The 14612-nt window shown below is 45.3% G+C and overlaps 1 protein-coding gene across 1 annotated transcript in view; it reads right to left on the bottom strand.

Annotated features, from left to right (window-relative positions):
• Window positions 1-14612, bottom strand: part of LOC126184375 (palmitoleoyl-protein carboxylesterase NOTUM) — a 328408-nt gene that overhangs the window by 272757 nt on the left and 41039 nt on the right. The gene's annotated exons all lie outside the window — the stretch shown is intronic.

The raw sequence follows: 14612 nt of genomic DNA, 5'->3' as shown, positions 1-14612 counted from the left end.
AAGTGAATTGATGAAACATACCATTTTGAGGGTATAGAAACTGAATAAAGATAATAAAAGAATCCGACAAGTTGTAAATGTGTGCCCTACTGGGATTCGCACATGCAGTGATAAGCCAAAACGTTATGACCACTGCCCCCGGCGACGTTGAATGCCGCCCGATGGCGTTACGGACACGCGACGCGATAACAAAAGTATGTAAGCGGAGCAGATACGCACGGGGCATCACCCTAGCAAAGGTATGGGCTGTAAATGGGGAAATCCATTTAGATAAACGACTCTGACAAAGGGCAGATTATTATTACGCAGAGTCTGTGAATCAGTATCTCGAAAACGGCGAAGCTGATCGAATGTTCATGTGTCACTGTCATAAGCATCTACTAAAAAAGGCAGAAATACACTGAAACTGCCACTAGAGGTTGGACGTCCACGATTCTTCGCAGAACGTGGAGTTCGGAGGCCTGTCTGGTCCGTAAAGTAGGATAGATGGTGATCTGTGGCATCTACATCGTCAAGTTACTACGATTGTATTGAGCACGGGACCATCGGGATTCGACCATCGATCAATGGAACCGCGCCGGCTCTTCAGGTGAATCGCAGTTTTGCTACACTAGGTCGATGGCCGTCTCAACGAACGCCGTTATCGATGTGAATGGCGATTCGAAACGGACTCAGGCTGGTAGGAGTAGTATTGTGTTATTGGAGGCATTCTCCTATGCTTCTGCTGCCAATCACGCTGACAGCGGCGAAGCACCTGCATTCCTTCTTGCTTGATATCGTCCCCGACGGCGATGTCATCTTTCTGCAGTATAATGGACCGTTTCTCGGAGGCAGAACCGTGCTACCGTGGTTAGAGGAGCATTATTGTGAACTATCTGGGTCGCTATCGAGTGCCACAACCGCGAACGCAAGTCAGAGACCCTTTATTTTACGCGAATCACATGACCTGTGCGTAGACATCCAATGCCACATACCTCCATAAACCTACCAACAAATTGTCGGGCGCCTGAAGTGCAGAATCAGTGATGCATTTCGTTCCAAAGCTATTAAACAGGTGGTCATAATTCTTTGGCTCATCAGTGTATGAGCTTCTCGTGAGGAGTTATTCTACAATAAAGCCATCCAGTCATGTCCCTAGAATCAACTCAGATCTTCAACTTGTTGCTGTTTTATTTCTATTCGCTCAAAAGAACTATAAATTATAAGAGCGTTATTAATGGCTTGTTCCGCTGTAGCCATTGCGTGTCACTGCGACATAAGTGTGTGCACACCGCAGAAGGAGTCTGAGTGACGTGATAGAATATACGACTGATTTTATTTGTGTACGATATGATTCCAACCACTTGTTTAGCTACTGAGTACAGTTCAGCCCAGAACGTGAGTTCGTGGGAAAAGAGTGCGTACTGCTACAATCATAGATGGAATTTTTCAGTGGACAGAAGCACTTAGCAGCCAAATATGGAAAATATGATTGCAATGTGTTTCAGAGGGATTTATTTGGAGGGTGAACAAAGTGGTACCAAGAAAACCTAATATAAGTCACGAGTTTGTAACGCCACACCCCTCTGGCTGTAGAATGTCCCATAAATCGGCCAATGAGAGCAAGCCGTGGGAATACTTTTGAGACACTGCGACACACTGTTCAGTTCGGTTGAAATCTTGAGAAATAAGCCGTAGACAGAGAGGTCTGTTTCGTTGTACCTTTGGAGGAATTAAGCCGCCTGCACACGTTCAATATTTATTGAACATACCAGTTAGTCAAACCTTCAATATATTGCAGGCACCTACACAAAATCTATATTACCGTCAATATTTTCAGCTGGTAAAGCGGTTCTACAAGATTAAGACTTCGAACACCCGAAAAAAAGGGTTTACCTGCAACAATAGAACACAACTAAAAAGTGGAAATTGGTCAGAAAATGGCTGAAAAAGAGGAGCAACTTGTCTCATGCCGGTTTACAGACTGAAATCAGAATCACGTACCCGAAAGATTTCATGAACTATTTTCGGTTTGGTCCTACGTGGTGCGAAAAATTATTAACTTCGATACGTAACAAAATAGAGAACAAAGTACGAGAGGTCAGTCGCTGTCGACCAAAGATTGGGAGTAACTTCGAGATTTCTGACGACAGGTAGGTGATTCGAATACTTCAAGTTTGACTGTGTAACATCAACAAACACGATTACAAAAATTGTATGGGAAGTGCGAAGTAATTATATCTAAATGATAATGATATTTTGAAGCAATTAATGCAAAACTTTCTTACGTTTTGTGGTAATTTGGTGAAACTGACATGCATTTCGCACATATCTTATTAGTTGTTGCAGATATACGAGTTGCTACTCACAATTTTCCAAAATTTGCATGATCCGCACTTACAAACGGTAGTACAACCGAACGCCGTTAGAAGCAGCGTAATACATATTTCATTAAAGCGCTTGCTTCGTGCATGAGTACGCCTAGCGGCTTCGTTCTAAGTGGTTGTATTTATTGTCGGTGGGCCGTTTTCCATTGTGAAGTTTGCTTGTGTTTGCGGTTTTCCCAATGATCGACTTCAGAGGACAGCGTTGCTGGATCAAGTTATGTTTTAAACTTGGCAAAACAGCTGCAGAAATGCACAAAATGTTAATGCAAGCACTCGCTAATGACGCTTTGCGCCAGACACAAACCTATGACTGATTTTAACGTTTTAAAAATAACCGAAAATCTGTTTGCTTATGTAGAATGTTCGGGACGACCATCTACCGACATTACACCAGAAAGTGTTGGGGGTTGTTTTGGGGGAAGAGACCAAACTGCGAGGTCATCGGTCTCACCGGATTAGGGAAGGACGGGGAAGGAAGTCGGCCGTGCCCTTTCAAAGGAACCATCCCGGCATTTGCCTGGAGTGATTTAGGGAAATCACGGAAAACCTAAATTAGGATGGCCGGACGCGGGATTGAACCGTCGTCCTCCCGAATGCGAGTCCAGTGTGCTAACCACTGCGCCACCTCGCTCGGTACCAGGAAGTGTCAGTGCTGTTCGGAATGACATTGTTAAAGATGGTAGGCAGACCATCCAACATCTGGCGACGTCCTACGGTTGCTAAGGGACGATGTGAGAAGGAAACGTCCAGAGAAGTGGTGCAGGGATGAATGAATTCACCACGGCGATGCAAGGCCATATACAGCTTACATCGTGCAGCAGTTTTTGGCAAAGATCAACATAGCGGTTCTTCCTCATCCACCGTATTCACCAGACTTTTCTCCATGCGGAAAAAACAGTATCATAGAGAATGTTCGATTGACTATACTAAAAAGGTATATACAATTTGTTGTGTACATAGTTCCGCGTAGTCAGCGCGTACACAACTTTCCCACTAGAGCGCGCCCCGCTAAGCACAACAGCGCAGGCGCAGCGCTCGTTCGTCTCCGCGCTACGAGATGGCGCTGTCTTAGAGACGGACCGAATTCTGCTTCCGCCGATCCGCGTATTAATATGTAACGCAGCCAATGAGATTGCTGCTAACGCAGAACCTTTTCTCCTCGCGGATCACACTCGCGCAGTGATACCTGAACGCGCGAGGTATTATAACGAGTGTACAGACCTCCGATTAGTCAGTCTGCATCAGTCTGTAGTCAAGTTTCAGTCTGCGTCTAAAAAGATTATCATATTCCTGTACATAGCCACGAAGAGAAATGTGTAGACACTTTGTCAAGTATCAGAGATATGTGAGAATAAGATTAACGTACCAAGACCAAAGGAACTTCAGATTTTCAATTGTAAACAGCATCCAGAATCAAGTTAAGTAATTTCTATGCTTCTTATTATTTTAATAAATGTGTGTGAAAAATTAATCAAGTTCTGTTTAAAGTTGGTCACCATCAATCTGCTACTCTAAGGGTGCAAGTGGCATTTCTATCGTCAGACCTAACGGCAGAAGATAAACACGCCACTAAAAGACCATGAGACATGTTGCTGACACTCTCCTACTTCGTTAGAGCGACAAGTCAAATAACCCGATGGTGTGTGTGCCGAAGGTCTAACAGTACGCACACCACACAATTATTACCTTTGCATAGGAATATTAAAATTGCTCTGTGTTAAAAGTCTGCTTGAAACATTGAAACTGAAGTATGATATGCAAAAAGGCGAAATGAATCCATAAAACGTAAACACTAACGCCGTGTGGCTGGTTCATGACTCTCTCTCAACATCTGAATGGAGAATATTGTCAAACCGCCAATACTCGATATCACATTTCAGTAAGTATTGACAATAATGACGCTATTTTGACGGCCATCAATAATGCTTGTCAGTATTTATACTATTGGCAATACGTCAATAAACGCCGCCAGACGGTCAATATATTGACGATTTGATGATATTATTAAACGTGTGAGGGCCGCTTTACTAGCCATTCCTGTTTTGAGACGGTAGCTGCTGGTAACGGCGCCGTGGGAATTCCGTCCGTTGGTGAACTCCCTGCTACCTGCCTCTGCCAGACCAGTTTGGACGGTGGCAGTAATCCTCGGCCTTTTCCTAAGCCTCATCTCCCTGCAGACAAGAAATTGTAATCCTATATGACACGTAAGCTCACTGGACAAAAAATTAGTCACCCCTAGGGGAACCATTACACGCATCATTTAATACTGTGTAATTCCGTCCCTGCACTTAATAACCGCTTGAATTAGGTCAAGAACTGAGTCCACAAGGTCGTCCAGGTACGCCGTATCTATCTATCCTCGCTGAGGATCTGAACACGCAATTCCACCGGATTGCGGAGATGCTGATGTCGGCGTTTTACCTGTTGGTCCAACATGTCCCAAAGATTTCGTATGACATTCAGGTCAGGTGATTTTGGAAGCCAATCTAGATGTAATTGCGAGAGGGAATGTTTAGAAAACTAGTTACATATTCTTCCAGCCCGATAAACATTGCTGTTGTCTTAAAAAGTAGGGATGTCAGTGGCCTCTTGCGAGATAAGCGAATCCGAATGTTCATTACATGCAGTTCCCGTCGCAGTGCTACATTCACATGCCGTGAAACGCGTCTCCTGTACCTCTCAGTCAGGATGTTTTTCCGACCACAATTCTAACTTCGTGTTTCGTGCCCGTTGCTTGTAGACAGTCCGCCGCGAAACACCAACAAATCCAACAACTTCACACACCGTATGGGCATTGGTACGTCAAACACGATTGCCACTTTTTGTCTCTCTATCACTTCCTTACATTGACAATGTTTACGCACAATGTCCGCCTTAAATATAAATATCTCACATAAAAACTGCCTTATGCTCACCTAGAGGCAGTGTGTGCGCGATTGAGCACGTGACTCGATCGCTGCGCCATCTGTACAGGCTTAACCATTCACATGTGAGTGCACAGTGGGGTAACCAAGTTTTTGTCCAGTGAGCTTATCTCTAGTGTTAACCAGGCAAACGCTCTGGGAGAATCTTCCTCTAGTTTTCGTTATGCTCCTTGTGCTTATTAGCTTTGGTTTAACATATGTACTTAAAAAATGGTTCAAATGGCTCTGAGCACCATGGGACTTAACATCTGAGGTCCTCAGTCCCCTAGAACTTAGAACTACTTGAACCTAACTAACCTAAGGACATCACACACATCCATACCCAAGACAGGATTCGACCCTGTGAACGTAGCAGGCGCGCGGTTCCGGACTGAAGCACCTAGACCCGCTCGGCCACCGCGGCCGGCTACATGTACTTACCAACGTTAATGTTTAATTGCGTAACTTCCCATATTTCCGTAGGAAAAACTTACCATGTTTTTTTCAGTGTCGTATGGATTGTGTAGCATGTTTTAATTGACATCTAGTAACCAACCTGACTCAAAGATTTGAAACAGTTTCATTGTTTCCTGTTTTAAATTTAAGTAAGGAATGTTTCAGAGACGTTGAATGTTCATCAGTGCCTTTATTTATTTCCAGACATGGTTAAGTTATACTGAGATATATGTACATACGGTTATGGCCATACACATGATGAAAGGCACAATCTACCTGTTGCAACACAAAACACTGCCACAACACACCGTTCCATGTTACTTCTACGCAAGAAATAGTCGTATTTTCTGAACGTTATCGCATCCCATCTTTTCTCCCACATCAATGTCACATGATTTCCACTTGGTACCTGTCATAAGTGGTCTCTGAAGGTTGTCATAAGTAACGTATGTGTGAGTTTCTCTTTCTTTTAAAATCAGTGGTGAGTGGCAGCCAATTGAACCCAAATGAGTAACATCTCCAGTCGAAGTAAACTAATTTCAACAAGACAGGTGGAAACAGATGGAGCGCCATCGTCTTGGACTCGCTTTAAAGAGGATGATGAAAACTGCTTCCAGTATCACGATATTCGTGGCGGCAGGTATCGCGAAGAGCGCACTTGCTGATTAAACTTTAGATTTTCAGCCTAACGGTTTCACCATATGTGCGGAAAAGGGGTATATCTCAAAGAGTAATTGTTATCCGATCCTGGTCAATCTAACGTTGTTTTGAATATGGATTAAGTGCATAATTTTTTTTTAGACGTGCAACTATGTCTCTCAAAAAATCAAGGAAGATACGAGGCTATGAATTAAAAAAAAAATTGAAATTACCAATTCTTGAAACGTTGCGATATACACTGACGGCCAAATCATTATCACTGTTTCCCACCGCAAGACTGAATGCCGCCTAGTGACGTTACGAGCACGAGACGCGGTAAGAAAAGTCTACAGGCTGGTCAGAAACAGTCAGAAAAGCTTGTAAGGATTTGGAGGGTAGGTTGTGCTCAGAAATAATTGTTCGGAAAATACTTTTATACGTTGTGCCATTTCCGAGTTAATTAGGATTGAAGTTAATCAATCATCCCGTTGCGGGCGTAAATTCATGGGACCCGCCAGATACAAATAGTGTCAGCTGTTCTCGTAGCGTAGATGATAGCGCACTAAACTACTCAGCCTTTCGCTCGAGTTCGATCCTTGCTACCATCCCATGTCCAGTTTTTATATCGCTTTCTTGTTCGGTCTTAGGAAACCAAACGAAGATCACGTGTGGCGACATTATCTCTGGCGGGCCGCTTGAATTTGCGCGCAGAACGGCCCTATTACCCAACTTCAATGCCAATTCACTCGGATACTTACAAGATTTTCAGACTGTTTCTGATCACCCGGTGCAAGCGAAGCTGTGATTGAGGCTGAGATCACATGACGGGAAACTTCCCAATTCGCCCGTGTAGACATCTAACATTCAACTTACAACAGATGGCGTCCGTGTGCTGTTCATTTGATCCCGCGGTTCCGTCGCGACCAGACGAATTTTCCTTATATTTCCGTTACTTTCCTTTGTTGGACGTTGCGAAACATGAATGAAACTGAAGGCGAGAATATTGAAATCGAGCTACCAGGAAAACAGCCAGCATTTTGGAAGGTAGCGTCGGAACTGCATAAAAATAAAATTTTGAGACGTCAAGCTTGGGAAGAATTGGTTTTGATATTCTGTAAGGGAAAGAAAAAAAAATGGGTAAGAAAATTTTTATCATTAACAACTTAAGTTCCGTTCATTACTTACTGTTTGCATGTTCAAGTCTACCTTCATTGACAAAATTGTTAGTAAACTTAGTCCGAACTTTATCTGGAGATAAAGTGGGTCATCAATTGAGATTAGCATTTCTACATGTGAAGAAGAAGAAGAAGATTTCTACATGTGAGATTTCCAGCTAAGTTCTCTTCGTGCTTAAATGCATCTCTCCTTCCGACATGTAGAAATGTTTCAAGACGCAGCGTATCGAAGATTTATACGACAGGCAGGGGTAGCGGAAAAATATCATCCGCTAAGTCATAACGCGGACGAAAGTATTGTGGCGGAAAATAAGACGACGACAGCTACAGAGGTCACTGCAGAATTGAATGTCCCACTCGCAAATTCTGTTAGCACCAAAACAGCATGAAGTGACCTTCAGAAGCAGGGAATTGCAGGGCGAGCTCGAATTAGAAAACCAAACATCAGTTATGCGTAACAGGGAGGGCATACCGAAGCCATACAACCTGGATAAAGAGCAATGGAAGGAAGACAGTTGGTCGGATGAGTCATGTTTCATACTGTTTCTAACTTCTTGCCGAGTTTAGTCACTAGAACGAAACATGGTGGGGGTTCGGTGACTTGTGGGCAGCCATATCGTGGTATTTCATGGGCTACGTGGTTACTAAGCAAGGCTGCATTACTACCAAGAATTATGTGACCATTTTAGCTGATCAGGTCCGTCCCAAGGTGCAATGTTTGTTTCCCAATGGTGACGCTGTGTTCTAAGACGACTGCGCAGCTGCTCACACAGCTGGCATCATCCAGGACTGGTTTTGTGAGCACGGAGATTAACTCTCGTATCTTCCTTGGTCACCACAGTCACTAAATCTCAATATTACACTACTGGCCTTAAAAATTGCTACACCACGAAGATCAAGTGCTACAGACGCGTAATTTAACCGACAGGAAGAAGATGCTGTGATATGCAAATGATTAGCTTTTCATAGCATTCACACAAGGTTGGCGCCGGTGGTGACACCTACAACGTGCTGACATGAGGAAAGTTTCCAACCGATTTCTCATACACAAACAGCAGTTGACCGGCGTTGCCTGGTGAAACGTTGTTTTGATGCCTCTTGTAAGGAGGAGAAATGCGTACCATCACGTTTCCGACTTTGATAATGGTCGGATTGTAGCCTATCGCGATTGCGGTTTATCGTATCGCGACATTGTTGCTCGCGTTGGTCGAGATCCAATGACTGTCAGCAGAATATGGAATCGGTGGGTTCAGGAGGGTAATACGGAACGCCGCGCTGAATCCCAACGGCCTAGTATCACTAGAAGTCGAGATGACAGGCATCTTATCCGCATGGCTGTAACGGATCGTGCAGCCACATCTCGATCCCTGAGTCAACAGATGGGGACGTTTGCAAGACAACAACCATCTGCACGAACAGTTTCACGACGTTTGCAGCAGCATCGACTATCAGCTCGGAGACCATGGCTGTGGTTACCCTTGATGCTGCAGCACAGACAGGAGTGCCTGCGATGGTGTACTCAACGACGAACCTCGGTGCACGAATGGGAAAACGTAATTTTTTCGAATGAACCCAAGTTCTGTTTACAGCATCATGATGGTCGCATCCGACATCGCGGTGAACGCACACTGGAAGCGTGTATTAGTCATCGCCATACTGGCGTATCACCCAGATCTCTCACCAATTGAAAACGTCTGGTCGATGGTGGCCGAGTAACTGGCTCGTCACAATACGCCAGTCACTACTCTTGATGAACTGTGGTATCGTGTTGAAGCTGCATGGGCAGCTGTGCCTGTACAAGCCATGGAAGCTCTCTTTGACTCAATGCCAAGGTGTATCACGCCCGTTATTACGGCCAGAGGTGGTTGTTCTGGGTACTGATTTCTCAGGATCTATGCACCCAAATTGCGTGAAAATGTAATCACATGTCAGTTCTAGTATAATATAGTTGTCCAATGAATACCCGTTTATCATCTGCATTTCTTCTTGGTGTAGCAATTTTAATGGCCAGTAGTGTATACAGTTCTTCTGATATACTTTGAAAAAGAAGGGTACGTGATCGTTATCCACCTCCACCACGGTTACCTGGATCTGCCACTATTTTGCAGGAATAATGGCATAACTTTGCCTGAAAACTATTGAGGACTTGTATTTATTCATTCCGACACAACTGGAAGCCGTTTTGAATGCCAAGGATTTTCCTGCGCCGTATTAGGGATGGCAATGTGTTGTGTTTTTAGTGTTCCCGTATTTTCGTTCACCCCCTGTAGTTGTGAAGTACTGTAATCGCTTTTACAATGTGTTCGGCACAGTCCACATTGACATATAAGGGGCAATGTAGTATTCTCCACTTATTGCACGCTATACCAGAAGTACACTCAATATACGTATGTGCCAAAGTTAGCCGATGGTTAAGTTTTTTTTTTTTTTTTTTGTGTGTTAGTTGCTTTCCGACATAGGATCTCATTAAATTTTCCATCAGCCCAATTGCTTCATCACCTGCTGTCAGGCCATGTCTTGGTTTTCCGTTAAAGGTCTTTGTTTTAGTATATCCAACTGTTTTACAGTGAGTTTTGCATATAGAACGGAATCTCTGAATGTTTCTGTCGTAAGTGAAGTATAAGGAACGTGAATTTTCTGGTTTTCGGATCGTGACATGTTTACCATCGAATGCTCCGGTGCAGTGAGGAAACACTGGATACTGTTCATATCCCTGAGATATTTCAATCCATTTTTTCTTCATCCGGTTTAGCATCGCAAGTTCTTCAAAAATAGCTCTGAGCACTATGGGACTTAACTACTGAGGTCATCAGTCCCCTAGAACTTAGAACTACTTAAACCTAACTAACCTAAGGACATCACACACATCCATGCCCGAGGCAGGATTCGAACCTGTGACTGTAGCGGTCACGCGGTTCCAAACTGACGCGCTTAGAACCGCACGGCCACACCGGCCGGCTGCAAGTTCTTCTAATTGCATCTAGATAACTCTGCATAATTGACAATGTATCCCAGATGTAATCGATATTCCAATTTAGCTCCACCGCTGAACAACCGCTTGCAGGGTACGTGAAACCGAAACAGACTGTGAGAGAGTAACTGCAGCGACTAATGTTCTCCACCGCTCGTCATTTGAACACTCTTGACATGCTATCGCGCGTTAACGTGCGGCAGCCCAGCGTTACATATGAACTTACCCTAATGGGGAATCATTATAGTGACAGCCTTCTGTAGCCGAAGTCGCAAGCGCACTCCTGCGCGGTGGCTCTCGTTTCGGCGGTTTGAATCCATCCGGGAGGACAGATGGTACAACTCTTGATCACCATTCTTTGCGCCAATGTCCTGGATTAAATTCCAAACTTCTCGGCAATGTCTCATGAACTGAAGACATGTGTCACTCTCGACGGTGATCAGCCGTCAGTTGGTAACTTTCAAGCACAGCTGTCCCATTGGTGCTTTGGGAAGAGAAAGCTATGTGGCAGCATCGGGTTGCACACTATCCCTTCTCTCATCATCAGCACAACACAACATAACCATTACACTGCACTATACACGCATCCATTCCTCTCACCTACACTTTACAAATACACTTACGGCAAAACTCTCCTTTTCTGACGCCCGCATCTCGTGGTCGTGCGGTAGCGTTCTCGCTTCCCACGCCCGGGTTCGATTCCCGGCGGGGTCAGGGATTTTCTCTGCCTCGTGATGGCTGGGTGTTGTGTGCTGTCCTTAGGTTAGTTAGGTTTAAGTCGTTCTAAGTTCTAGGGGACTTATGACCACAACAGTTGAGTCCCATAGTGCTCAGAGCCATTTGAACCTTTTCTGACAGGTGGCTAAGCCCACTCAATGGGATATCCCAGCCAACAATGTCATACATTTACATTTTTACATTGTAGTGACTATACAGGTTGCAAATGGGAAAACGGCCATTATAAACTACTTTGACATAGGGCAGATTGCCATGGCCTGCTGCGCAGTGGGGCCAAATCCCAACAAGTTAACCAAAAATCGAGAAATAAAGCCCAGGCATCTGTAGTCGTGGGTTACGTTGGGTACGAGTCCGAAGGTCGCTACACCAAGAAGAAATGCAGATGATAAACGGGTATTCATTGGACAACTATATTATACTAGAACTGACATGTGATTACATTTTCACGCAATTTGGGTGCATAGATCCTGAGGAATCAGTACCCAGAACAACCACCTCTGGCCGTAATAACGGCCTTGATACGCCTGGGCATTGAGTCAAACAGAGCCTGGATGGCGTGTACAGGTACAGCTGCCCATGCAGCTTCAACATCATACCACAGTTCATCAAGAGGAGTGTCTGGCGTATTGTGACGAGCCAGTTACTCGGCCACCATTGACCAGACGTTTTCAATTGGTGAGAGATCTCCAGAATGTGCTGGCCAGGGAAGCAGTCGAACATTTTCTGTATCCAGAAAGGCCCATACTGGACCTGCAACATGCGGTCGTGCATTATCCTGCTGGAATGTAGGGTTTCGCAGGGATCGAATGTGGGGTAGAGCCACGGGTCGTAACACATCTGAAATGTAACGTCCACTGTTCAAAATGCCGTCAATGTGAACAAGAGGTGACCGGACCGAGACGTGTAACCCATGGCACCCCATACCATCACGCCGGGTGATACGCCAGAATGGCGATGGCGAATACACGCTTCCAACGTGCGTTCACGCGATGTCGCCAAACACGGATGCGACCATCATAATGCTGTAAACAGAACATGGATTCATCCGAAAAAATGACGTTTTCCCATTCGTGCACCCAGGTTCGTCGTTGAGTACACCATCGCAGGCGCTCCTGTCTGTGATGCAGCGTCAAGGGTAACCGCAGCCATGGTCTCCGAGCTGATAGTCCATGCTGCTGCAAACGTCGTCGAACTGTCTTGCAAACGTCCGCATCTGTTGTCTCAGGGATCGAGACTTGGCTGCACGATCCGTTACAGCCATGCGGATAAGATGCCTGTCATCTCGACTGCTAGTGATACGAAGCCGTTGGGATCCAGCACGGCGTTCCGTATTACCCTCCTGAATCCACTGATTCCATATTCTGCTAACAGCCATTGGATCCCGACCAACGCGAGCAGCAATGTCGCAATCGCGATAGGCTACAATCCGACCTTTATCAAAGTCGGAAACGTGATGGTACGCATTTCTCAGATTTAGCATGAGCATTCTCATATGGCGAGAGATGGGAACACGTAATGCACCTAGAAACATTGTCGAACACGATCGTTTTGGCGGTCCAGATGCTATACGGTGTGGGGAGGCATAATTTTGCGTGGGTATAATGACTTCCAAGTATTTTGACACGGCAAACTCAACGATCAAGTCCGCAGCTCGTGGTCTCGCGGCCGCGTTCTCGCTTCCCGAGCACGGGGTCCTGGGTTCGATTCCCGGCGGGGTCAATGATTTTCACCTGCCTCGAGATGACTGGGTGTTTGTGTTGTCCTCATCATTTCATCATCATTCATGAAAGTGGAGAGATTGAACTGAGAAAAGGTTGGGAATTTGTACGGGCGCTGATAACCGCGCAGTTGAGCGCCCCACAAACGAAACATCATCATCATCAACGATCAAACCGCGTGGGATTAGCTGAGCGCTCTAAGGCGCTGCAGTCATAGACTGTGCGGCTGGTCCTGGCGGAGGTTGGAGTCCTCCCCCGGGCATGGGTGTGTGTGTTTGTCCTTAGGATAATTTAGGTTAAGTAGTGTATAAGCTTAGGGGCTGATGACCTTAGCAGTTAAGTCCCATAAAATTTCACACACGTTTGAACGTTTTTTTTTTTTTTCAACGATCACCGCTATTGTGACACTGTGCTCCTTTCCCATGTGCGTCTTCTCAGGGGTGCATTTGGGCGTGGATCCATTTTTATGACCTAGCGAGGTGCTGGAGTGGTTAGCACACTGGATTCGCATTCAGGAGGATGACGATTCAAATCCGCGTCCGGCCATCCGTGAAATCCCCGATTTCGTTTCAGGCAAATGCCGGGATGGTTCCGCTGAAAGGGCACGGCTGCTTTCCTTCCCTGTTCTTGAAACAATCCGAGCTTATAATCCGTCTTTAACGACCTTGATGTCGACGGGACGTTGAACCCTAACCGCAAGCCCGGGTGGCCGAGCGGTTCTAGGCGCTACAGTCTGGAACCGCGCGACCGCTACGGTCGCAGGTTCGAATCCTGCTTCGGGCATGGACGTGTGTGATGTCCTTAGGTTAGTTAGGTTTAAGTAGTTCTAAGTTCTAGGGGACTGATGACCTCAGTAGTTAAGTCCCATAGTGCTCAGAGCCATTTGAACCATTTTTTGAACCCTAACGTTCCTTCCTTTCTTCATTTTTATGGATACAATACTCGGCCGCATGGTATAGTGCTGGCGGAGGAGCTCTTGGAACGAGAGAATACTCGGTGTTGGACTGGCCTAGCCGTTCCTGCGACTTAAACCACATCGAGCAGGTGTGGGATGGGTTGGAGAGACTACTGCAGCTTAAGAGTTTTCGCATAAAATGATCGGAGGCATTACTTTTCAGGAAACCCTAGTACTTTTCTCCAACCTGTTACTTTGTGGCCGGCTGCAGTGACCGAGCGGTTCTAGGCGCTTCAGTCCGGAACCGCGATGCTGCAACGGTCGCGTGTTCGAATCCTACCTCGGGCATGGATGTGTGTTATGTCCTTAGGCTAGTTAGGTTTAAGTAGTTCTAAGCTCTAGGGGACTGATAACCTCCGATGTTTAAGTCGCATAGTGCTCAGAGCTGTTTGAACCATTTTTTTGCTACTTTGTTTCAAGCATAACAAAACATCAAACACAGAAGACTGTACTATATTTCGTGTATTTTTATTTATTGTTTTCCGGTAGCTAATCGGACATCGAACACATGTTCAGCTTCAGAAATTATTTGGATTGATTTTACCGTATTTCTTCACTCTATTAGTCCTCACGTAGCTGCCTGGGATTCAATTCAGGAGATTTACGTACAATCTGTTTCCGATAAAACGTAAGCTGCTTGTTCTCCCCTTTCTACTACATCTGGAGATTGAAAATATCTTGGTTCACAATG

Source organism: Schistocerca cancellata, chromosome 4 (assembly GCF_023864275.1).
Source record: "Schistocerca cancellata isolate TAMUIC-IGC-003103 chromosome 4, iqSchCanc2.1, whole genome shotgun sequence".
Classification (NCBI taxonomy): domain Eukaryota; kingdom Metazoa; phylum Arthropoda; class Insecta; order Orthoptera; family Acrididae; genus Schistocerca; species Schistocerca cancellata.
This window is presented reverse-complemented; position numbering and strand designations above follow the sequence as displayed.